A 26,395-nucleotide genomic window follows, 5' to 3' on the forward strand; every position below is an offset into this window, starting at 1 on the left:
AGTAACTTGATAATGTATAGTAATTGGCAGTACTATTCATAGTGTTTCTTTTCCCTAAAAATGTAGAAATAGGACTGGAAAAATTCAAGTTATGATGACCTTTAATAGACATCTTAGGATGCTATTTGCTCCCTATGACCAATTTGCAAATCCTAACTTAAAAAAATAAATCAGATACCTGCAAACACGCTAAAAATGATTTACAAAAATTGAATGTCCTTGACTTTAGTCATTTCCAGGGACAGGATGAGAAATTAGTATTCCCTCTAGAGGGCTTCAGGGTCTATAGTATTTCACAGGTCTTCTAAGTTATATTGCACTAAGTGACTGCACTATTAAGGGTCCAAAAGGCTCATTGGTATTCTGATTGCTCCTGCTTTAAAAAAAAGTCACAATTAATTAAACGCACAGATAACACTGATGAGCCTGTCATGGCTACTGTCCTCCCTTTGCAATACCATCATAGGAAACCAAAAAGTGAGATGAAGACAGTATTATTATTGTTACTAGAAATCTTGCATAACTTTTCAGTTTTTGTTTTCTTGGAATATTTCTCCCTATGAAGAACCTGACTTTTCTTTAAAGATTATTTTAATACCACACTGATATTACTTTAGAATTTAACAAGACATTCTAAAGCAATGCATATACAAAAGTCACACACTAAATAAACTACTATTTTAGTTTTTCTCTAAGTCTGTATTGTGACAATCTTGCTAACCAAGTTCCTGATTCAAAGAATGCGTACACTACTAGAAAATTGAACTGAAGTTTGGGACTTCAAATTTAATCACACTGTCTCAGTGTTTCCATGTCTGCCACCAGAAAACCTAGGCCTGATCAGCTGAGATAGTTTTGTGCTATATTCTTTTGCAAAACTTCTGCTTTGTATGTCTAGCTTACTACCAAGCCGCTATGCTATTCACTACCTCTCAGCAGCTCTTACTTTTCAAGTATCTGATGTGTCTACTATACTTCCAAAGATGATGTATTTTTGTCTTTTTAGATAGAAAAATGTCACCAAAGGCGCAGTTCCATAATGGGCTCGAGCCAATTTCAGACCATGCTGCTGTCAAGAGAGACAACAACTTTTCCTCCCCTCTCCACTTGTATTGGCATTAGTAATTTTACATCAGCACAGTGCCTCAGATCCGCCTGTTTCAGCAAACTGAAGGTGAAGCATGCAGAAGGTGAAGGGAAGCTCAACCTTTTTTGTCAAAAGCCTGTGAAACAACTTTGGTTTGAAAATCCAGCAGCTGAAGCTGTCATTTTCTGCTCTTCGCTGCCACTTGCTGCTACCTCCAAATGTCTTTGTGGCTGCATGCTGAGCTGAACTGGGGAACTGATCCGTGTGAACAATGGCCCAGGAAAGTAAAAGGAAGAGTGTTATTGTTTGGCAGATGACTGTTCTCCAGTTTGCAACACAGGCATAGAAACCAGAGCCAGCATTCCCAGGAGACAGGGCAAAGAGGAATTGCAGGGACACGAGAAGCACAGAGGTAGAACACAGAGCACAACAAATGAGTCTTTTTCCAACAGGCAGAAACTGTTTTAGTCCTGAGCGCCTCTGGTGGTTCTTTATGTAAATATGAGAAATGAAACCAAAGATTATGTCAATGAAACTGTAAGATGGTAGAAAGCCAATTTTGGTATGTTGCACTAGGAATTAAGAAATCATCAGTTAAATCCTTGACAGTTATAGAAAATCTTCTTAAGATGTATCTGCTATTTAATTTCATAACTGAAACAGCAGTCAGACTGTATAACTCACCAAATCAAGAACATTTTCTTTTAAAATAGAAATTTAATTAGACTTCTGTCCATCTTACTCATGCCCAGTTTACTGGGCACATAGCTATTTGAGGAATAACTGTTTCATGAATTCTGATCTGATCACAGAGGGTCCCATTCTTTGAGCAGTCATTATTTAAGATAGGAAGCACTACAGTGATGATTTGTGTGTGTGGCCTTGATCCAACAAAGAATTTAAGTGCCTGTCTTGCTTCCCTGTATATTGCTAATCCTCCAATTGATTTGCACAGGGATATTCACATGATTCAAATCAAACTTAAGTGCACTGCTGGAGCAGAGCCAGAGTGCATGGAATATTGCATGACTGAGCCCACAATGGCCAAAGGTTTGGAGATGGTCCCATTCAATTTCACAGATCGAAATTCATGTCTCTGTGGAAGGACATCACAAAAAATTTATACCTCACTTAAAGCTTTCTCCATTTTGAAAAATCTTCTACAAGAATTAACATCTCCCATGATATGTACTGGTATACATGTGTCTCTGTCAAAAACACACACACTCCCAATGTTAAGAGCATCAGCAAATCTCATCACCTCGAGGTCACCGGTGTTTTGAGTGTAAGATGAGATGCAGAGTACGCTGAGCTAATGCTGATGTTTGAGATGAGAATTGAACGTGCCATATGGATATTACTAGGGCAAGAAAATGATCCATTTCTGGTTCTCCAACACACACATCTATCCGCACAGACGTGAACTCTTACTCATGCTACTCACTCAAAGACAGAAAAACAGAGTATCTGTTCTCTGTGCTGGCAAAAAAGGTGCCCCACAATACTGATACACCTTCAATAGCTCCTTTAGATCTGTCAGTCCCACTGAAGTGGTCAACCACATGTTTGAACAAGCGATCCAGTGGTGTAGTTTATCAGGGGACGAGTTAAAGCCTTTTTTTGCCATCTTACTAGCTATAAATACCTAAACGTTGTCAAAAGAGTCTTGTAAGGAATATCTCTATACCACTTCAGTGACAACATGTAATGAGTTTATTTTGCATGTTGGGAAATTTTCATGTTTCATTCTTAAACAGGTTGTTACATCTTGCTACTACAAAGTTGGCAGTTGTGCTGTATTTTGGATATACTGTGAACACATTTTGATTTGGTTCTGGCAGGCTCCCAGTTAAGCTGAACTACAATGAATGCCAACACATTACAATTTCTTTCAGTAAACACAAGCCACAGTTTCTTAGGCAAACAGCCATATGCCGTGTTCTTGCACTATTCATTTTTAACCCAAAAAGCTGAATTTAGCTGTTGCTTGTGAGGAAAAAACTAGTCAATGGAACTCCTCTGTACTTAAAAAAGGCTGAATTGGTCTCAGTGTCAGATAAAGATCTGTATGGAACGGCACTGTACAGCTACATCAACTGGAGAAAGGTAATTTCATTTCCAAGGACTAGAAGCAGAGGCGACAGCAGGAAGGTGATACCTCCTGTTCTATTTTTCACTGTGCTTTTTTTGAGTCAGGGGGATTGGCTTGTATGGTCACACACGTTTCAAAACTACTGCAAACCATCACTTGCTGCAGCATGGAGATGTCCAAGCATGCCAATTTTAGGGGTGTTTTCTCACTGAAGTAAATTCCTTTTGAGAATATAGAATTTTATTTTAGGGAGACTCTTAGAATTTTAGTTAAAAATGCATGAAGATGAATGAAGTCAGGTAGGGGCATGGCCAGAATTCAGAGCTCACCCCTTGTTAAAGATCTCATTTCTCACAATGAATATGTGACATTAACTTCCAGACAGCTAAATATGTATTTCTCAGAACATTGTTTCTGTTCAAAGTCTGATATTGATCAAAACATTCCAAATATTTCATCATTTCTTCAAGACAGTTCTGACAAAACTGTTTTGGTAAGCCAGTGACAAGCAGAAGCACTGTGAGTAGATAGCTTTTTAAACATAGCAGAAATGACAACTCTCTTCTTTGAAGCCTGTCCAAGAGACAAAAGCAATGGGAGAGCTCAAATTCATCGAAAAAAAATAAGGAAAAATTTCTAGGCTGAAATACACTTACACAGTTACAATCACCTTCCTGCTGAAAAGAGGTACTCCAAGGTTAGCTCTGGCTTCTCAGCATACAAGCTGTCAAGACGCACAGATTCATAAACCTAAAAAGCTTGGAGCTCATCATAATTCCCTATTTCACAGGTAGGAAAACTGAGCCAAAGAGATGTAAAGCAATTTCATGAAATCACACTGAAGAGCAGTGGGAGAACTAGAAATAGGCCCATGTCTGTTCACAGCTTTCATGCATGAGCCTAATTAACCGGGAAAAATTCCCATCTTCTCTAACCAGAAGTGAAAGGGAGATCACACACTACCCAATCCTCCATCAAAACATTCATGGCCTCCAAGAGAATAAAGGAAAATTTATGACATACATTTTGGCCTTTGTTTTTTGAAAATGATTTTTAAGTATTTGCAATAAGCTCTGTTCAAGCAGCATTTCCCTCTACAGCATTTTAGTTCACAAGTGTTCATAATCAAAATAAATTCAACCAAGTATTGTAAACGAGACATAGAAAATTACATCCACTTGATCTACCACATCTTTATCACATTCTTCATGCCAAAAAAAAAATCAAATTACTACGTATTATGTATTCACACATTCTGCTGCTTGCTCTTTAACTCTACTTGTTTTCCCACACATCTCTTGTTCATTTTGCAAATGCTGTCTTCACATCCTTGTCTTGTTTTAGTCCTCTGCACTCCCATTTCTTAATCTCAGTATCTCTGCTTTTAGACTGACCTTCTGTTTATACCATTTGCTCCCTGCAGTGTCAGCTCTAACCCTGATTTCCTAACCTGCACTTTCTGTTACCATTTCTATTAACATGCAGCCAAGTGGCTGCCGAGAACACAGCGATGATGCAGATATATTACAATTTGCAGTCCATCCCCTTTTGCAGTCCACTCTATCCCCTTGTAAACAGTTTTACTTCCACTGTGCAAGTATGTAGTGTTTCCATTCCCCCTCCCAACAGCATGCAAAAATTAATCCCCTTCAAAAGCTTTGTTAACAAGTTAATAAACAAAAAATAATCAATTCTCTTCTATATTTCTCTTAAACAGTTGTGCCATAGCACAAAAAATTTTCTCAGTCCTTGGTTTTCAATTATTTTAAACCGAAGTATTCTCATAATTCTCCTACAACCAGTTCTCTTGCTGCAGTAAATCTGCAGGTCTCCATACCTCTGCATGGTTTCAACCTCTGATCTCTAGATGGGACAATAGAAGAGTCAACTTCCAACTGCAGGGAAAAAAACTTTGAAAAATTTCAGGATGAAGCACAACTAAGACCTCTCAAAACCACACAAAGCATTTCACCATTGTTTCCATAACTGAAAACCATCAAGGACTACAGTATGAGCAAACTCCAGTTTCTGCCTCATTTCAGAAGCAGAAGGATATAAGCTGCTTCTTCAGTTATAGTGCCTTCTTATCCATGCACCTGGGTGAGAGACAGCTCATTTTCCAACTGCTACACCCACCTTTAGTGCAAGTTCTGTCTTTCAGAAGTGCAAGCACAAACATGACTGTTGATGTGAAATATCACTGTAATGTGTTTAAAAGCATCAGGTCTCAGCTGAAAAGCTCGTCATTTCACGTTCATCTTCCAGAAAAATTTGGAAGATTCTACTTTTCTCACCTCACAGACACCAAATGGTAAAAGTGTGAGCAAGGGCTGCTTAGAACTTTTTAAACTAAACTGATTTAATTTGTACAGTGCTGGATTTGCTGCTATACCCTGAACTTACGGGTAAAAGCTGATTAAAAGTTCCTCAAATTTACCCTTATCTCCCACTTTGTGAAGTCTAGTTATCTCACACACAATACCTTTTCTCTTTCACTCTTACTCTCATTATCCTCTAATTACTCTGTCCTTTTTGATCTTAAGCACTCTTTTCTTCCCTCTCTCTTGAAAATCATCAAGTCTCCCTGGGAATCCACCTCCAAACTCTTTATAGCTCCTCCACCAATTTACCTTCCAAGTCTCATGGCATATTTTCTTTTCCTCTTGCACACATTTTCTTTCTGCTGGCTTTTTAAAATTGGCTTCTTTCACATTCCATCAAAAGTGCTCCCTTTCATTTTCATGAAACACATTAACAATAAACTTAAAAGGCTGTGTCAAGAAGAAGACTGAAATATTGTCTGAACAGAACTGTATGACTTTGAGAACTAGACCACTCAAAATTGAATGAAATAGAGTAATACAACAGGTCATGCCATGAGAACTATTAACAGATTACTGCTACTGTGTGGAGAGTCATCAGAGGACAAAAAGGAAAAAAGAAAAGGGAAGTGGAAAAGGAAAGAACCTGAATACTCTAGCGACCAAGAGAACTGCCTGGCAGCAATAATCCAGGGCTGTGAGGAAGTGAAATACAAACCTCAAGTGAATTGGGAGATAAATTTCCAATATTCTAATTTACTCATACTCAAATCAGTCAAAGATCCGTGGTGATTTCCTCCTTGTCTATTGTAAATCTGTCAAAGTTTCCTTAATAATCAGCTTTATTACTGCTAAGCAAAACCATGCTCCTGAGATTTTGCCACAAATATAAATGACTTGAAGAGCACTCTAAAAGCTGATTGCCTTAATTATTTTGTATTTGCTCATTTTATTTTAAAAGTCTGGAGTGCCATATTGGATTCTCTTTAAACCCAGAGCCTCCAGGTGTGTTACCTGTCCACATTTTGGTTTTCCCTAAACGATACTGTTATCTAGAGTAGCCAAAACAGGGAGAGATGTATCTTACTCTCCCATCCTCTGACAGAACAATTTGCTGCAGGATCACACTGATTAATATTTCTAAAAGATTGTGAAATTTCATTCTTTATTTGACAAATAAAATCTTAAAGTTCAAAATCAAGTCAGTAGAAAAACTTTATCACAGCAGCACTCAAAAAGTATAGTTACTGCTTCTAGGCATTTTACACAGTCCACCCTGCCCTGTCAGCATTTATCACACCCTTCTTTTTCTGGAAAAAACCCTCCCGAAATTTAGATAATCATATGAAAGGTGTGCTGATTTTCTGCTGAACTCCCTGCAATTCTGATTTCAGAAATTGCTGAGTGCACACTTAAGAAACTTACTTGGAAAAAACTAAAAAGAGAACCAGTAGCACTGAGAAAGCAATGACAATCTCAAGTGCTACTGATCAATGGGTTATTTTTTATATGACAGACCTATACACACAACAATAATAAAGTGGAATTGTATATAACAAGTGAGGTGTTCCACAGGGACAGTTCTTGTTCCTGGCTACATCTGCTCATACAAGCTTTCATAAGAATTATCCTTTGCCTTGTCAAGTTTCAAGTGCCTTAGGAGATATTCAATTCACTGCCACTGAATTTAGCATATTTGCAGCTACCAGTGTAAGTTGCTAGCATAATTTCTGGGTTAACCAGGCACTTTTCACATCACATTATATTAATACAGTGTAAAATTAAGTATTGTCACATTTATCAATTTTATCAGATTACCAAAGTTATCACATTTTTCTAGCAAGTTTGCACTGCTTGTTATATAACAAAATGATCTGCTATTACCTCAGACTTTATTTAACTTTAATATTCAACTTTTTTTCAGGCCTGTGAAACTTTGTGCACATCTATTAAGACTATAAATATCACCAATGCATTAAGAAAAGAAGACTTGAAGGTGTAAAACTTATCTCAAGTGTGCCATTTTGCCATGGAAGGGAGAACAGAGCAAGGTTTCAGAGTGAAAAGAACAAGAATTAGGGGAAGTATCCAATAATTTAGAAGGGGGAGGAGAGTGTTTGAGTTTTATTGATAAAAAAAAAATTAGGAACTATGTAAAAATGATTTCAAATGTTTCATATTTATTCATGTAACTCTTCATTCTTAACCGTGGTTTCTACCAAACTTGACTAGTGGAGAAATCAGGTTTATTTCTCCAGTACTCCATAGTCACGTAATAATCCCTTTAAAAGATTTATATTTCATTTGCAATCCTCTATCCCTGTGGTATTGGGACTCCTTTGAATAAAAGATGATCTACCAGTTTTCTCACATTTGAGGTCCAGTTGTGTTTTGTGGGTGTATTGTTTGTTTTGGTTTTAAAACTTTTAGAAATATTGTAGTAAAACAGCTTGTAACAATTTCTTATTGTCCACCAATTTATTACATAAACTGTCTGCTAACACTTCCATTTCAGACAATGCTCCAGACATATTTCCTTTGCAGAATATCCTCCTGATCTCCTCCAGTAAGGCAGTATTTATTTTGCATTATATTTTCAACTCAGCAGACAAAAGACAAATGATGTTATGTATAACATAGTTTATCAGAGGAGCATATAATGTTCAAATTAGGCAATTACTTGTAAAACAATTGTGATGAATACTGCACTTAAACTCAATCATGTTCTTTTTTCAGTGTTTTTCTGGTACTGTGTACAGGCCACAGCCTCCTAAATGGATGAAGATATCCAACTACTGAAATGAATGATTAGCAGACAAATTAAACTTGTTATCAAAATGCAAGCCTATTGTTAACAGATGAAAAATGAGTGGCTCAAATGACTGCAGCAGGAAAACCTAATAACAGCTCATTGTGACCTGTCATCTCCTGCCACAGCACTTAATTCATAGTAACTTATACTCACCAATTATTTTGTACCTGCATGTATTTTTATCTCTCTAAAGTAATTTCAGGGTTCAGCTATGCAATGTAATTTCTGAATTAGTGGTTTCCAGGGAATGTGCTATCAGAGTAATAGGCTGAAAGAAAAAAAAGAAGAGAGGGGAAAGAGGGAAGCTGGGAATCTTCTTGGAAAAGCATGAGAAAAGTGCTTTCAGTATTTGAACATGCAATGAAGGGGGGAAAAAAGAGAGTCTAAAAGTCAGGATATTCCCACCTCTACGCTAGGCTTATTTTCTAATTATTTGTTCTAATGACAGAACTAAGAGAGAAAGAAGACAGAGGTATGAAGCAATAGTACAGGAATTCTCCATATTACCAATCTCAGCTGTTGAAAAGTTTCTAAGTTTTGCTTCACATACCATGCAAAATATGCACCCCTCACCCAAAAACTTGATAAAGAGCAAGTCAATCTCAATTTTGATGCAGCCATGATGGTCTAAGCATCATCTAAAGACATCTTTTGCTAGAAACTTTTAATTTACCAAGAAACGGTTTGTTAGTATAAAAACAAATTAATAATGTCCAAATTCATGGTATCATAATGAGAAATGCTCTCCATGTATCAAAAGACTTTCTGATAATATACTAATAGATATAAACATCACTGTTGAACCACAGCTGATATACAAAAGGAAGGAACTGACAAATTGAAAGAGAATCAGCATGCAGTTAAAAGTAAAATATACAGGTATCAATGGGATAATAAATCTCTGATACCATCTAGGAGAGCCCTGCAGCCATCATGCCATTATTCAAAGTACTATTAATGTGAATGAAATCTTCATAAGAAAATGATCCTTATCAGCCTGTAAAATACATGCCACATCATTGTGAGAAAAGCTCCAAAATCTTCTGTGCTCAGCTTTCCATCACAATCTCCTATTGATAACTTCTGCCAGTCTGAGCTACCTAGGAGTCAAAAATGATTTCACTTGGGCTTTCTCAGATGGAAGGCAAGGAACTAGCAAAAACCTTTATTTTCATTCCTTGTTGACTTTAACCTGGAATTTGTTCATTTTTATGACAGCCAAAATACATGAGTCAAAAAGCAATGCTTAACTTAGTAAGAGAGAGAAAAAAACTCTTCATTTTCATATCTTTAAAAGGTATGTCCTTCCTTTTTAAAACTATTTTGGATCAATTTTTAGGATCTATAATATTAGAAAGCATTTACAGCTTCACAACATTCTCAATTCAGTGAAGCAATTTTTAAACTTTCACAAAAAGTCTCTCCCAAGTACAGATCCTAAAGTCACTGTCTCCAAAACACATGCAGCTGAAAATACGGAAGAGCATGAAGGTCACCATTTTTTTGTGTATATTATTTTCATAATACTAATTTCATAATGCTTTTGAAGCAAATTATTTCTTAAAATGACATTTTAGAGCTTTAAATTTATTGTAAAAATACCAGCCAGTAATTGCTTTTACCAGCAGACTGAGAGAAGCCATTAGTATGATTTCAGTTCTGTAATCAACACACACTCTCAGCCACAGAATTCAGTCTGACTCATTCCCTGCACAGACTCTAATTAACTTCCGAAGGAAAGCCAGGGGATTCCTGTGCAAGTAATAATGCTATTGAGACATTATGCAAAACTTCACCTCTAGGAAACGATCTTGTTTAACCGTGATTGCATCTCAACAACAATGCCGAAAGCTTTCTAATTTGGTCGTGAAGAGAATATAATCAATCTGTTGGCAAGAGTGAGGGAAGAGTCTTCTTTTTTCTTCTTTTAAAATGAAAGTACATCCAGAAAAATTACTGGAAAAATACCATAGATAAACTGGATCCTGTATTATGTGCGTTAAACACATATGATATACTGTATGATATTTAGTTATCAAAATAAGAAGCTAGTGATTTCACACTCCAAGCTTGTGAGAGCCAGCACTGCTGAGACTGCCACCACCAACAGGCTTCACTTCCAGGAACAGACAGGGGAGAGGGAAAGAAATCTTACATAATTTACACAATGTCATGGAAATAGGACAACTGAAAAACCAACCTAAAAATCCCCAAACTATGATCTGTGAAGAACATTTTTGATTTTTTTTCAGTGTATTTAAAATTCATTAAAAACATACATACTAAGGGGACATTGAAATTGATCTTTAAAAGAAACAGGCCAAAGGATGTCTAATTTCCATTATTATGTGTCTTTCTTATATTTTTTCTCTCATAACTACATAATACATGTAGTCCCTTATACCTCTCCTATCCAGTTCCAACATCCTGTATTTATACCTTGACTGCTTCTGCAACAGACTAAAAATCCTTATTTTCCCATTGCAAGCCATTCCTGAACCCATTTAATTCCTTTCGTGTATTATCAATCATCTTTTTTCATTGCTTCCTTTAAACCAAGTTTTTTATATATCTTCATTATTCACATCCATTGGCAGGTGATTCATTTTTGATGTTCAATTACCACTATTTCTTTCTGTCCTTCATTAAAAATCTCTGCTGGTGTTAAATACAAGATCATTGCAAATATAATGGAGAGATTACAGAAAGAGGTAAACAACAATGATGAGGCAGTTGTACAGCACAATCTGGATCATTTAGCAAGTTTGGCCCGCTCAAACTAGTGCATTTTTAAAATGGCCAAATCCATTTTACACATCCAGGAATGGAGACTGGAGGGCATACTTCCAGAATGGGGGCACACATCAGGGAAACCAGATACTCTAAAAAAGACTTGAGATGGTCCAGTAACTTAATATGAGCCCCAGGATATAATGCTATGGTGAAAGATAAAACTTGATCCTTAGATAAATATGTGAGAATGTACTGACAGAAATAGGGAAGTAATTTTACCTCCGGATGTACCACGGGTGAAGTAGTACTTAAATACTGCAGCCAATTTTGATGCCTACAATTTTAGGATGTTAAGAAAAATAATCAGGGAGGATACATAGAAGTGGTACAGGATTTAGAGGAACATCATGAGATAATCTCCTCAATTCATTTAACTTCACAAAAATAAGACTTAACTGATGCAGCTAGAATTTATTAGTACTTATTCAAAGAAATAAAATATCAGGAACTGAAGCACTTTAATTTTAGCAGTGAAAGACTGGTTCAAAGTTAAAGCCAGACAAAAAGATGGAAATTAACTGCTTTAAAAAACAAACAACAGAACACTGAAAACCCATCAGTGAATGTTATTAAACAGAAGAACAAGCACCCTCAAGTGATGGACATTCTGTTTCTTAATATTTTCAAGTGTACCTCTCTGGAAAATCCTGCTTTAGTCAAGTCAGTTACTGGACATAGTACCTTGCAAACCAGTTCCAGATTTATCTAGCACATAAATCTTACCAGTCATCTCCGAATACAGATACTGGAGTTGATATTCTACCAACTGTATTATTTTCAATAATTATGTGAACAATAAATTATATTTTATTAGTAAAAATAGTAATATAAAATATATACTTTATATTTTATATCTACTTTATATATTTATTTTATATTACTATTTTTTAATACTATGTGTAGTTACTAGTTGCAGTTTTAACTCAGTGCAGACCTGCAAGAAGATAAGTCAACTGCTGCAAGTCTTAGGAAAAAATTCAGACGACCAAGAGTGGGGAAAAAACCCAGAGAAGATCGAGACTATATCAGGTGCATAAGAAAGGAGTCAAACAGCAATTGCTGTGCTCTCGCTAGCACTCTACAGGCTCTGTAGAGCACTAATGAAACAACCTTGCTCAATCAAGAATCTTCCCTTTTTCTTCCCTGACTTAAGACTCAATCTTTTTGTTGATCCCAGCCTACACTTTCAGTGAGGCTATTGCATGTAAGGAAAATCTTGCCTTGTGTAGTAGGCTCTGAACTGTGTAGAACACACAGCACACTAAGGTAGTTAGGTAAACCCTGCAGGAGTCATAAATGTCAAAAAGCAGCTTTCTAGCTTGAAAAGGGGAACATTAGTGGGACTGTATTCTCCACTACATTTATCACTACCAATTCAGACAATTTTCAAATGCCAGAATAACTATTTGTACTCTGAACAATGTGCTTATGCTGTTTACATATAGCCAGACTATGGGGTTTTAGTGTCTATGTAGACATGCTTCCATTTAGCATATTTTATAAGGTTATTTGAATAAAGAATCTGAACAATCTGGCTTGTGTTCAATATACTTTGTGATTTATTTTTGAAGAAACTAATGAAAGGAGGAGAAAGGAAAAATAAAAATAAGAAAATGAGACTTTGTAAATCATCGTAAAGTCTGTGTATAGAGTTAAGATTCTCTCTTTAATATTACAATAATAATACTATCTTTGTTACTTTCCAAGATAATCTGGACTTATTCTAAGATCCTTGGAACAATTATTTCTCCCACTTAAACAAGACTCCATTGAGACTGAAATGATGAACTGTTGCAAGAATGCAGAATGGCAAAACAGGTTTTTTTTGAGGGACGGAGTTGGGTTCGGTTTAGTTTGTTTGTTTTCTGCTCTTTTAAATCAAGTAGGGATCACTATAAATCCAGTGACACAGTTTTAGGGCACTTTGGAAGAGTTTTCTATCAGGTTAGGACTGGAACTGAATTTTTAAAATCAAACTGGAACTTGAATTTACATTTGCTGACAAAGCACAAAACTTTAGAAAATTCAGCGTTCTTAAAAATACGTTGACTTTGTTCTCATTAAGGCTGCAGGTATTTGGCAGAAATCGAGCTGACAGCAGAACTATGCAAGGCAACCCGCAGCACTGGCAAAAAGCAGCAAACAGTGGTGTGAGAGCAAAGCAAATTCTGCTCTAAAACTTGCAGACGGATGTCCAGACCATCCCAATCTGTCCACTCAAGGAGTTCAGTATTAAGAAAAGCTGTTATATTATTTGAGTCAATTTGCTTGCCTTTCTTACAGGTTTATGCTATATTACCCATTTGCCCCAACAGCTGGGGATCTGTACAAGCCTGAGTTGCACATAGCTATCTATAGACCCACACTTCAAACACAGATTAAAACTTTTCTTTTTTTCCAACTGGTATTGATACCATGGATTTAAACACTCTGGTAGATAGTTCCTCCAAGAGGCTTGATGCAACTTTTTGCCCCTGCCTCAGCAAAACCACTCAAAAAGGTCTCTGCCCTCTTTGCAGAATTCAAGACCCCCCCAGATGAGCTACTAAAAGTATGTATAGAACCATGTTGTAAAAAGGATTAGTGCTACTAGCTAGCTTAAAATCGACTACACAGAAAGAAAAGGAGGGCAGAGGGGCGTTTTTAGCCCAGTGATTCCTTGCACAGAAACCCCTACATACAGCTGTTACTAGCACAGCCAGGGAGACGGGGACCTATTAAATTGGATTAATCTGAATTTAACTAATCTCACTTAAATTAGATTTACCTAAAAGTATATGAAACTGTTATTTTATGTGTTCATTAAGCAGTGAAATTATGACCTTTGCTCTTCAGCAGATATTTGTTCACATACATGCTATAAATCTATGCATGACAATAAGCACTAAATATGACAAAAATAGAACATAGCTACACTTTTGTTGCTGAGAGGGATGATGATTTTTGTTAAACAGCTAAATTTTGATTCTGAATTGCGGAACTAATTGTTCCATTTAAGTAATGCTTATTAAGTTTAATACTGTGTGAAAACATCAATTACTAAGTTTTTGTGAGAAGATCGTTTACTATTCAAGCACCTTAATTAAAGCATCAATAATCATAATTTCCGCCTGAAATATCATCATCTGCAAAAGTCACCATTATATCATAAGTAAGATGCAGAAAAGCATACAAACCCAAGTAGTGCTAGCATTATTTAGGTTGTAATATGAAAAAATAGAAAACCAAACTTCACTGGCAGGTCCTCTTCAGGTGAATTATGTGACTGTCCCCAGTTAAGACCTCAGTCTCCACAAAGTCTCATTGCTATACCTTCTTTGTTCATCCATTTAATTTCACATGCATAGACTTGGTGCTAAAAACATTAATTGTGCAGTTTTGCCAAGATGAAAATGGAGTAATGAATAGGAAAACCCTGTACAAAAAACCCCCAACTAACAAAGTACACATTTGCAGGTGGTTTTCTTTAGTATCAAATACAATATCTAGTATCTCTATATGCTGCATTTGGCCCCACTGAGGTTAGAAGGAAAAATTCCCACCAAGTAAAACAAGCATAAGATCAAGCCCTAAAAACACAGTAGTAGAAATGTGAAACCATCTGACTTTTCAGAAGTCACACATAACTATGAAATTCTAAATGTAAGTCTACTGTCTAAAAAAAGGATTTTAGTGTCTGTACACTGATTCGTCCTCCTCAGGTTTATATTCTCTTTACTGCACTGTTTTGCCTTTGATGTAATTAGCAATTACTTTCTGAGGTAATGAACCAGGTACCAGAAAGACACCCTACTCCAAACCAACCAGTGAATAATGACTGACAGCTTTTCTGCTCTAAAGTACCTGAGACTTTCAGATACTTTCCTCAGAAGGCTAAGAGTAGGTAAAGACTAAGGTTTCATGAAATAACAACAGAACCAGTAAGACCAGTTGTATACAATGTCCCAGTCAGATGCCCAAGGCTTCAGCAAAAGGTGTGCATGGACAACGATATTCAGCAGATGCATAGTGATGTTGGTATTGAGATCCAGATCTTCAAAAGAGATTTTCCCAAATAACAAAATGCATTAAAGAGCTGTGGTGGTCTAGAGAGACCGTTTACCAGCTAGAAGACTGCAATAGATTACTGAGATATTTAGAGCTGAGCTTTCATAAGCACCAACAAGCACAATAATGAATCAGAGCTTTAATCCCCTCTCATACACACAGAAAACCTAATCTTAATCCAAAAGTTAAAAAATAAAGTTAAAATAAAACTTACATCATGCAATCTAAAACAATAATATCTGAGAAGAGCAGCAGCTGAGTGTTTCATATTTCAGCACAAATATACTAACCCTTTTCTTCCTACTAACAGTGATATGAACCAGAAAACTTCCACAGTAAGGGACTTTAAACAAAAGGAACACTCATGTTCTTAAAGGAATAACCCCAAAACAAAGCAAAATGCCCCTACACAGAATTGGATGCTGAACAGATTATTGAGCTAGTAAGTGCATTCTGATGCAAGTGATACATAACCCCGGGTAAAATGAAGTCTCTATTTCTAATTAAATCAGCAGTCACTCTGGTTTGAAAACTGGCATTTTCAATGAAACTTATGTTTCTAAGTTGTTATTTAACATATATTCTCTAGAAACACTGAGGTTCCTGTAGCATCAAAGAGTTATCATGTGTGATCAAAAGAACAGATCTCACAAACCCATACTTCGCAGTGCTGAATAAAAATTAATATGACATGCTGTCACTCAAGTACAAAGCAGCAGAGAACTGTATTTAGGCAAAGAACTGAAAGTTTAGGAGTTTTTTGAATTGCAATATTGGATGATTTTAAGTATTGTTAAAGCTCAGTTCTTACTTAAGGATACTACTAAATAATGCATATACAACTAACATCATACACATGTCTAAAACAGTGAACAGGAATATTTATCCATCTCAAAAAAATCCATTTCACATCTCAAAAATTATGGAACAGGTTTTCCTATAATAACACATGCTTTGGCATAAATGTGTGAAATTATGTACATCGGGGGAAAAAAAAAAGCACTTTTAAAACTGAAAAGATGCAAAATAATTGTAAAGAAGAATAAATTCTGTATTATTTGTATGCATTAAAAGGACTAAAATCCATCTAGACTCTGAAGAAGTGCTCAACTCCAATGTTCCAATTAACCAAAAAGAAACTGATATTTTCATAGTTCTGCCAAAACATTCGTTAGAATTATTCTACCCTATTCTTTAGCTGGGACTATCAAACATAACTGAAAGCATTTTAAATGGAAGCCTTTAGCAAATATCACATAAAAGACTTAACATAACATACCTGTTTTCTTCATTAAGCATTATAAGAACTACATATGCTTCTGCTAAAAGAACATGTAGCATAGCTCTGCTGTTTACAAACTCATCTGAGCATCCACCAAAACCAAAATACATATCTCACTGGTCTACAAACTAACCAGCACAGTATTTAGGGGCACACATAAGTAGTGCTCTACTGGAAATGAAACGTGTGCATTTAAAAAATATCACATAAAAAGATGTTTCTGGAATTGCTTTACAAAGGTTTGTAGCACCAAAAGTAACTTTGTGTTTAAACCAGCTTAAAAATAGCAATTTCTATAATAAGCACATTTAATGCTTGCTACTCCAAGCTCCTAAATACTCTGGTGCAACTCAAGCTAAGCAAGGACTTAGTAATTAAAGATATAATAAAAGATTAGCAAAGAACAACCACACTTCTCAATCTTTAGAGAGGAACTGCCTGAATTTATCCTCTCAAAAAAGGAACTCAGGCAGAACCACATAATGAAATAAAAGTCTGCACCTGAGAAAGGTCAAGCCTTCATTTCCATTACGTCTGAGTTTTCTCCAGCTGATCTGATAGCAGGATTTTATCATTAGCATGTCATCTTTCATAATTACACAGGATTTTAAAAATTATATTCAAACTTGTGATGGAAGTGGGTACATCAACCTGAGAATCAGCTTCCCATTATATTATTAGCAAGCTCATTATTTACACTTCCTGAATAAATTTTCTTGTTAATGGAGAGATCTAAAACCGGCTTATTGCAGTCATGTGAAATACTCATAGGCACATCCCTAAAGCTAACTTCATGCCAGCTTTTTTTTAAACCAAAAAATAAGTAGTCAAAAGCTCAGCAGGAAAATGAAAGAGTTTACTGTATTCAAAACAAACCAAGGCTCAGTTCCATGTCTGAATGAGCACAGAAAAGAGTAATATAATATCTAACGAGGCACTTGGTAAATTATACATACTTTTCCTTATTTTGGAGAGAAATGTTGCATAAACATAAACACAGAATTCTCCAAAGTATAATGCTTTACAGCTTGTGCATTAAAACTAATGTCTAGCAGAATTCCTTAGATACGGGACACAAATGTCAGTAGAATTTGCCAAAATTGTCTGCAGATGTCTGCTGGCCATGCAATCAGGCAGCAAGTCAGAACCAAAATGGTATTGAATGCAGCCATGAAAAAACAATTACACAGGACCCCTTGTCTTTCTCTGCTTTTGAAAAGATGACAAAGGTCCCTATACTAGTTTGTTATTTTCACTCATTACTTCCCTTTAGCCTAGTAAAAAGCTATTTCTTCCTGAATTCTGTCATTATATCTGACTGCAATTCCCCACCTCTACCTTCATCTGATTCTTTGTGCAAATCCTACAAATCCCCTGAAATGATCAAATTGCCCAGACTCTTCACACTATTGCACTGATTTCAATTTGTTTCCTACATTCTCAAAAAATTTCAAAGCTGCATGGCAAATTTAAGCATATTGAAAACAGGCTTGCTTTGCTTTAAAAAGGAGAATCTAAAGTCAGCTGAGTGCCTTCCTGTTCATGGGCCCCTTAAGAACAGGTCCAACTATGAATCGGCATTTATGCTATTAATGATTACAATTTGCTGCACTTATGTAGAATTGAATATAAATGCATAAATTGTCTCTTATATGTTAGGGATTATATATTTTTTAAAGATTATTCGCCTTTACAGTTCTCACTTCTTGATCAGAAACAAGGGGTTGCATGGACTGTAAATGCCATGCACTGGTATGTATTAGTTCATAATTAAATAATTCAATTATTTTGTTATGTCAAAATACATACTACCAAAAGCTGAAAGAAGTTTCCTTGAGGTAATACCAACAATTTTATTCTGCTTTTAAGTCAAAGTAGATAATTCACAAGAAGATTAAAACATGCAATTTTTCTATTTCCACAGGGTACTCAGTAATTTCCGTTAATCAGGCCAATGATAAAAATACTCAAAGATAAGATTTGTATCCTGAAATCTTATTTAAAAATTAAGAGGTATAGTAAATGAGTCTACATGCATATCAAAGACTTATGTTTATAGGTTGAGATGGTTTCTATTCCAACTTCTAAAGTGGAAGCAGTCAAGGCATGTTTAAATATACGTTTTTAACTAGCAACACTTCCAAATTGGGAACAGACGGCCTGATGGCTACAATTCAAAGTGTCAGCAGCAAAAGAAATACATGTTTGTTTCCAGCAGCAGTAAATAAATAATCCTACATTCAGCCCTGACAAATATGATACACCTTACATGTTTTACAGATTGTCCAAAAAATTAAGCACCATATCAGCAGGCAAGAGAAATTAACAATATATACCATGAGTATGAGTTCATATTGGCTAAAATACTTCATAGGTATGTAGACAAAATGTAGCAAATAAACATGGTTCAGGAATATTTTCTCCTTTGGAGGCAAAAACATATAATGGGTACTAGGTTTTTTTCCTTTATTCTAATTCCAGATGCTAGTCAAGAACTCAGATAATAATGAAAATATATGATTATCTCTTAAGTAAAAAAATAAGAAAGTCTTATTCAGCCAATACTACTTTCAGCAAGACTGATTTTTGAGTTTTAGCATTATAAAAGCTGCTTTTAAACAGTATTACTTTTTATTTGTGTCTCCTTTAACAACTGCCCAAATACTGTGCTTTCCTCAACAATACTCAGCAGTTTTTCCTAGTTTTGCCAGAAATGGTTTAAATTATAAAACCATGGAGGAGCAGAACTATTCTACGTGATATTCTGCACATCTTGGTAATTTTTTTTTATTCATATCCTGTGTTCTGGGTAAATCTGCTTTCAGGAAATGCATCAAAATGAGCAAATATCTGCTCATTCCCCTTTCTAGCCTTTCAGATCCAAGCCAACACATACCTGAAATGGCTGGCAATGTGCTTTAAAATTCACAGGTTTTTGTTTGGTTTCTAGCTATTTTAACATTGCCTAAAAATTTGCTCAAAGCAGCCAAAAGTAAAGTGAAAAAAAAAAATAAAAATAGAGAGATTAGGGAGAAATTGCATTTCATTTAGAATTTCTCTGTAATTATTTCTACAAAAATACCAACTGGAACAATTGCATAACTGCTCAAAACCAAATCCTTTCCCTTGTTACTTTAGTATATTTATAGATAAAATACCATAATCTATGAAAATAGATGTTAAATTTTGAGTTCACTCTGTTTATATCTATTGAGAAACTAACAACCTAGATGAAGATTACAGGTTTCCTCCTGTTTAAGGTCTTGTTATAGAGTGCTGCTTCAAATACACCTACATTTATACAAATGTTGTACAAACCCCCCCTTCAGAGAATACTAGTGCTACACTGCTGGCATGAACACAGAGGAAAAAACTGGAGCATGAATAACTCCTAGAATCACAAAGCCATTAAGGCATCCCAGCATCTACTAACTGGGAGCAAGTTTTAGAGATCTTTCAGAAAATATATAGGTCAGCATCTGTCATTCAGAGTCCAACTTGACAAAGCTTCTAACTATCCGTTAATGTTTTAAATCAGATTTGTCATCTGGGACTGTTGCTGTGTGTATCAAGCAGCACAAAGTATATATTTACATTCAGCTAACTTATCATTCACTGAGTACATGGCAGATTATTCTCTTCCTTCCTTCAGCAGGAATAGAGGGTTTTTGCTGTTTGGGAATGAGTTTTGCTCAGCTTTATGTATTTAATTTCTGAGCCAACGTGGCGATCCTCACTGACTAGGAAGGAATAAATTGGACATAACTGCTTATGCTATAAAACTAGGAAGTTTTGCAAAGTGCTAATCACTGAATGCATTCAGTTCTTAATATTCAAAGAAGTTTTAGGCTTCCAGATCTAGATTTGCTTGAGTCTCAGCATTCACTGAGCTTCTTGAATAATTAAAATGATTTTTGTACTGTTGGGTGACTGGAAAAACATGAGAATAAGATGCCAAGCAAATAAGAAAGAGAAACTTTTTACCACTATGTTGTTCAAACTCATTTTTTATTCCACATGAGAGACCATGTTAGATATATAGAGTAATTAGACTTGTGAGTTGCTTTAAAGTAATTAGACTTGTGAGTTGCTTGATTTATGTTCCGTTAAGCCTGTTGCTAACAGTTTGAAACTTGCTGAGTTTTTTAGTACCGCATAAAAAGTCCTGACAGCAAAGACAGACCTTGGCCGAGCTGGGTGTCTGCACTCAAGGCTACTGGAAAGTTTGGTAACTAGGATGTGGAGATAAATATATGAGACTATCCAAGCGAAGCAGTACTCCCCAGGTTACTTCAAAGCAGAACCTTTAAGATAAGAAACGAAGATGCATACCAGTACCAGTCAGAAAGAGATAAGAAGAATGCTGGTGAAAGCATCATCCTTGGAACCTATCCAGGACTCAAAAGGTGAAAAGTACACAGCGAGGAAGACGTCTTACTTCATCTGAGGAAGACTACTTACTTCATCTTGAGACCCCTGCCCACGACCACCAGGAGGCACTGCGCAAGCGCAGAACATATGGAAATGACTTTTGTACTCATTATAATACGAAGCGGGGATAGGTCATGAATATGTATCAGCATAGTGGGAAAGGTGATGCATATGTAATACTTTACAGGATAAATTGTGAGCACGTTGTAACGGTCTTCGGAACCAGATTTGGGTGGGTACCCCTGGTTCCCGGGGCCTCGGAATAAAGCACCACATATAACCTCCTTAGAGTGGTTATGTGTTCTTCTCTCAGCTAACAACCATATACCTTCTTTATTCACACTGGCAAGACTGGAACAACAATACTACTGGGACTCTTTGGTCTGGTAGTCATTCTTTAGGGCTGAGGCAAAAAGAGGCCATGGAGGAATGCAGTGGCTTTCTGATTATAAAAAGTGAAACTACTCCTAAGAGATCAATCCATAAGGAAGGTGTAAAATTACTACCACCATAAGCTAATAAACCTTTCCTCTACTTCAAGTGGTAGAGAACTGTACTTCAGGACTACGGAAATCAAGGCTGCAGTCTTAATTCCTTACATCTGTATGTTCATAATTAATGTGTTTCTGTAAATTGTTCCACTGATGACTGCAATGTAGGCTAGAAATACAACGAGTGAGTTTAAAAACTGTCTAGAACAACAGAACCAACCTAGTTACTGTGGGTCAGTTAACTTTGCTGGCTCCGGATTTACCTGAAGTTATTTTGGATGTGTGTACTATGGGGCAGTTATCGGTGCAGGTGTTTAATTTATTTACATTACACTGATTCTTTCCTAGATGCTAAAACCCAAAATGAACATTTTTAAAAAGTAACCAAAAAAAAAAAACCAACCCCAGAAGTAATCCCTAATGACAAGATGGTCTTAGAAAAACAGTATGTTCAAGCTGAAATGATCAGATGTAGCTATTACCAACAGCAGTCTTGATAGCGTTTTAAAGTATTAAATTTGCCCATTTAACTTTATAGTTTGTACACCATTTAAGATTGATTTGTAAGAGGTTTTTCTCTGAGCAGCATGGTTATAGAGATTCAGTAAGAGAGTACTGTCTTATATATGTCTTCACATTTGGAAGATTTTCACCACAGCAAAATCTGGAAATACTTTCTGAGCAACATTTAAATCCTATATAACCCTTTTTCAGACCTATCATCAGTGAATATTTGCAGACAAAATCTGACTAGCTATTTGTTATACACTTTCTCCAGTGAAAAATATCCCAATATAAATTCTCGGCAGTATTGCTGGCACGTGCTCCGATACAGACACAGCTTTTGTGCTAATGTACCAATTTCAGCAAAGAGCATGATTTTATGCTGGAAACACTTCTGCTGGTATAAGTCCCTGAGTAGGTTATTTTCTTATTAAGATGCTCATACTTGACTTCCATATTCCTCTTTCTGTAGCAGAATAACAAAACATAAACACATCCAGAAAATATTGTCCCTATAGAAAGGAGCAACTTATAGCTCTAGCAAGGATGTAAACTGGGCCAATGTCATGTGTTCCTTTGAAATTCCAAGGCACGTGGTAAACCAAGCCTTTTTCCCTCCACATCAATGTACCAGATTCATAGCTTGCCTATCAGGCCTCCACCTCCTCCACCTTGCACATTTTGGCCATTAGTTGTTTGTTTACTTATAGAGATCTCTTTTTACTTACACAGAAAAATAATGGGTATAAGATTAATATTTTAAAACTGCTATATGTATGCCCTGGAAACTCCTATTTAAACAATATAATAATCAGGCCTTTGATCTTGTTTCCCTTTTTTTTCCCATCCCAAGACTACTTTCAAGTGTTAGACAAATCTCCAGCCTAACATCAAAACATTCTGACAGGAATAAGACTGCAAGGCTGCTAGCTTCTCTCAAGCAATGCCACCCATTGATCCATGAATAAATGTTCCAGCTTCAAGGCACATCTCTGCTGTACAGCTATCTCTTTTGAGATTCAAAGAAGAGCTCCTTGTCTGGTGCCCAGAGATCTGAAAACCTGCTGTAGTAACTGTGGGAGTCAGAAACCGACATCATGGTTTGCAGCGTTCAGTAGGATTTACCATCTCATTATCTTATGAAATAACAATAGAATTTTAGAATAATTGCATGCAAGATTCAAGTACTTTATTTTCACTTGCTGGCATTTTGTTGCCAATTTTTTTAATGGCATAAATAAAAACCCCACTTGTTTTCAAATTACACAAAATATAGATATCATAATCCTGAACCATAATTAAAAAGGCCTTGCTTTCGTTTTGTTAAGAAATACTTTTTTGTGACATTATGCCAGTAATTTACCTAAAAAATTACTAGAGCATTGAATTGCTTACAACATGATAGGAATATTGAAGCTATAACTAAAGTATTTTAGAAATTCTGAAGTTAGAAAATATTTCAGAAATTCACTAAGAATAAAAGCTTTCAGGTATGTGCCTTTCATTTTACTTCCACATAATGAATAGAACTTGAGACATGCAACTTCATTATTTTTTTCCCCAAAAGCCTCTGTGAAGTAGTAGACTAACTTCTTACGCAGGCCTTGTTTTAAATCCCACTCCAGTATTAGCTCCTGGAAAACAAGTACATCTAAGAAAAGTAGTACAAGTCCTTTTGGATCTTAAATATGAAGTAAACTTGTTTCAGTCTCTATGGCATTCACAAATCCAAAACCTCATTACTACTGAGGTGTATAGGCTGAAAAAATGCTAAATGTGCACCTTACATGGGCATCTATAAGAACAACATGAAATTTCATGGTCATAGTTTGTTTCATGTCAAGTGCTCCAGTTTGTATACAAAGCTGAATGAGAGTCTCAAAAAAAAAAAGGGGGGGGGGGGGGGGGGGAAGGGTGTGTGTGTGTAGAAAAATAACAAATATGCCTGAACTCTTGACTGAGCCTTATCTGAAGAGTTGTGATGAATACTGCTATAATATATCAAATGCCAGTTAACAATAGCCTACTGAAAAAGAGCTGGCTTTGGGATATATTTACTCACGTCATTCTTGGCAAACATACAAAGTATGAGTCAGTCCTGGAACATTTATGCTACTTGTTACAGTCAAAAAGAGATTGAGGTCTGACTATTAATACCCAACTCACTTTTAAAAATATTTGGTTTTCTACATGACTGTTTCCTGAATTCTGATGTTTAAAGTACATTTAATTTCTTTTTAAGGAAAAAATACTGTCTTGGAAGCAAGAACCTATTTGTGGAGCAAAAATGGCAACGTGCATTGACTGAATCTGATTCAAATTTATATGAGCTAAACACTGAAATATAGGTTGAAACCAAGCTGCCAACCTGTTCCTGACAGAGGTTTTAGTTCAATTCCCTCAAACCTGTCATTAGTTTTCCAGGGTAAAGCGAATGTAAAATCTGTTCCAAAATCACACCAAGCTGCCACAACACCAAGCACAATCACCTGTCAATTACTGAAAGTAATTGAGAGTTCCAGTAACGCAAACGAAGCAAAATCACAGGAGTTACACAAACACATGCAAATTAAACTGCAGAGAGCACCAAAGAACCAGAAACACCGCGGACTGCGAAGGCAGAGATCCCACAGCAAGCACTGACCCAAGTCACGAAGCCACGCAGCGCAGCATTGCATCGAGTACAGCTCCTCTGCTTTCACACCCACACGGCTCAAGGGGAGCCAGCTCCATGGCTCTGCACCTGCAGCCTGAATAACTGTGAGGTGATTTGCAGGAATCAAAAGAAAATGAGCAAGCTTTTGCTTTCTGCAGAGCTATTTAGCACAAAGACCTCGCTGCAGTGCATATGGATTGTCAGGAACTAGAAAGGGAATGGAAAATAATGGACTAGCGTTTTCCTCAACAGCTAAAGTAATGTGATTCTAACTTTAATGTACCTCATAATTTTCTAGAAAATTATATACACAAAAATTTTTAACAAATATGCAATTTAAAATGTGGCTTGGAATTCTATCGCATTACATTCTCTTGGGACATTAGATAATTACAGAGTTATTCCTACTTGATATATGAACAAACAGACACATACCAAATATACTAGGGCTGAATATATAGGTATTTTGTTAGTCAATAATATCCAAGGGAGAAATTACAAGCACTTCAGTGAGCTGCTGCTTTTGGCAGAAGGCATATAAAACTGTTGGGAAGAAGATTATAGTAGGAAATCAAGGTGCAGATGAGGTTAGAAGTGAATGTGGGCATTGTTTTTGTTTAACAGCCAGTACTTATTCAATCTGTGCTCAATTTAAGAAACTAAACAGACAAAGCAACTGACTAGTATGACTTTAGCAGCTCCTCATCAATATTTGGAAAACAACAGCAGTATCTCATTCACACATATTTGCACAAATATGTGCTCAGTCTCAGCACACTGCATCTGTTTGTCCTATTCACACCCACTCACGTCAGCGTGTGTTCATCCCACATAAACACTTGCTGGAATTATTTCATCCTAAGCAGGCTCCATCACAAATCTATTTAGCACATTGTACAAATAGATAGGCACTTACGTATACATTACTTGCAGCAGCAGCTCATCCTCCTGCTCCAGGCCTGTGTCCAAGCCTCCTCCACAGCGCCGTCCATTACACTGCTCTCCCCACTCATTTTGTGCAGTTTGGAACCTTCTACTCTGTTGGCATTCTTTCTGATAATATATATAATATATACACATAATAATTGTGTATATATTATTACACACAACCCAAACCTGAATTTCCTCCCTCAAGCCTCAATCCCAGACCTCGTGGAGGAAGCCCTGGGGAAGCTTGGGAAGAGCAGCAGCAGTGCTCCCTGGCTCTGCCCCAGGCTCTGCCACCCCAGTTTTGCTGACATCCCTTTTCTCCACCATCCGCCACGCTCCCTCTGAGCTGCACTGCCCAGTGGGCCCATGCCACCAGCAGGAGCATGCCCTGCTCCCAGAGCATCATCCTCTGTTTCCACTCCTCCATTCTGCCTCTTTGGCCTAGCTTTGGCAGCGGGTTTGACCCTTCAACAGACCATTGTCTGAGGAGTGGGTGTTAGTTGCCAGCGTTAGGCCGCCCTGAGGGGAATCCCCTCCTCACCCTCCTTTTTCCTCATGGAGGGCAGAGCTGCTGTCCACAACATGCCCTTTGAAGCAGGTAAGTCTCTCCAAGCCCCTGTAATGCCTGAGTGACTGGGACCATCTGTATTGCATCCTGGGGGCAGCCTAGAGGTAAGGGAGCCCTGAATTTCACCTCTGCCTGAAAGCACTCCGGCTGGTAAAATTGCAGAGAGAGTTTTACCCAGAGGGAAACAGCACACAAAAATTGCTGCTTTTCAAACACAGGCATGTGTTTGGCCTCATGGATTTGCTCTGTTGGTCCCTTCTCTCCAAATGGGAACATGAAATTAACTGTAGAAGGCAGGAATTACTTATGGAGCAATTCAGTTTCTAAACAGCATTATGTTTTCTTATGTATACTCTGTACTGTATTTTAATATCCTATACG

The 26,395-nt window shown here is 36.6% G+C and overlaps 1 protein-coding gene and 1 long non-coding RNA gene across 2 annotated transcripts in view; one reads left to right on the top strand and one right to left on the bottom strand.

Moving 5' to 3' along the window:
* LOC115612715 (connector enhancer of kinase suppressor of ras 2-like) overlaps window positions 1-26,395 on the bottom strand; it is a 190,965-nt gene that overhangs the window by 140,133 nt on the left and 24,437 nt on the right. The gene's annotated exons all lie outside the window — the stretch shown is intronic.
* LOC115612717 lies at window positions 794-21,150 on the top strand. The gene is made up of 3 exons (XR_003993125.1): window positions 794-805; window positions 3,695-3,698; window positions 20,457-21,150. It is a non-coding gene; the product is annotated as an uncharacterized LOC115612717 (long non-coding RNA).

Source organism: Strigops habroptila, chromosome 9 (genome assembly GCF_004027225.2).
Source record: "Strigops habroptila isolate Jane chromosome 9, bStrHab1.2.pri, whole genome shotgun sequence".
In the NCBI taxonomy this organism is placed as follows: Eukaryota; Metazoa; Chordata; class Aves; order Psittaciformes; family Psittacidae; genus Strigops; species Strigops habroptila.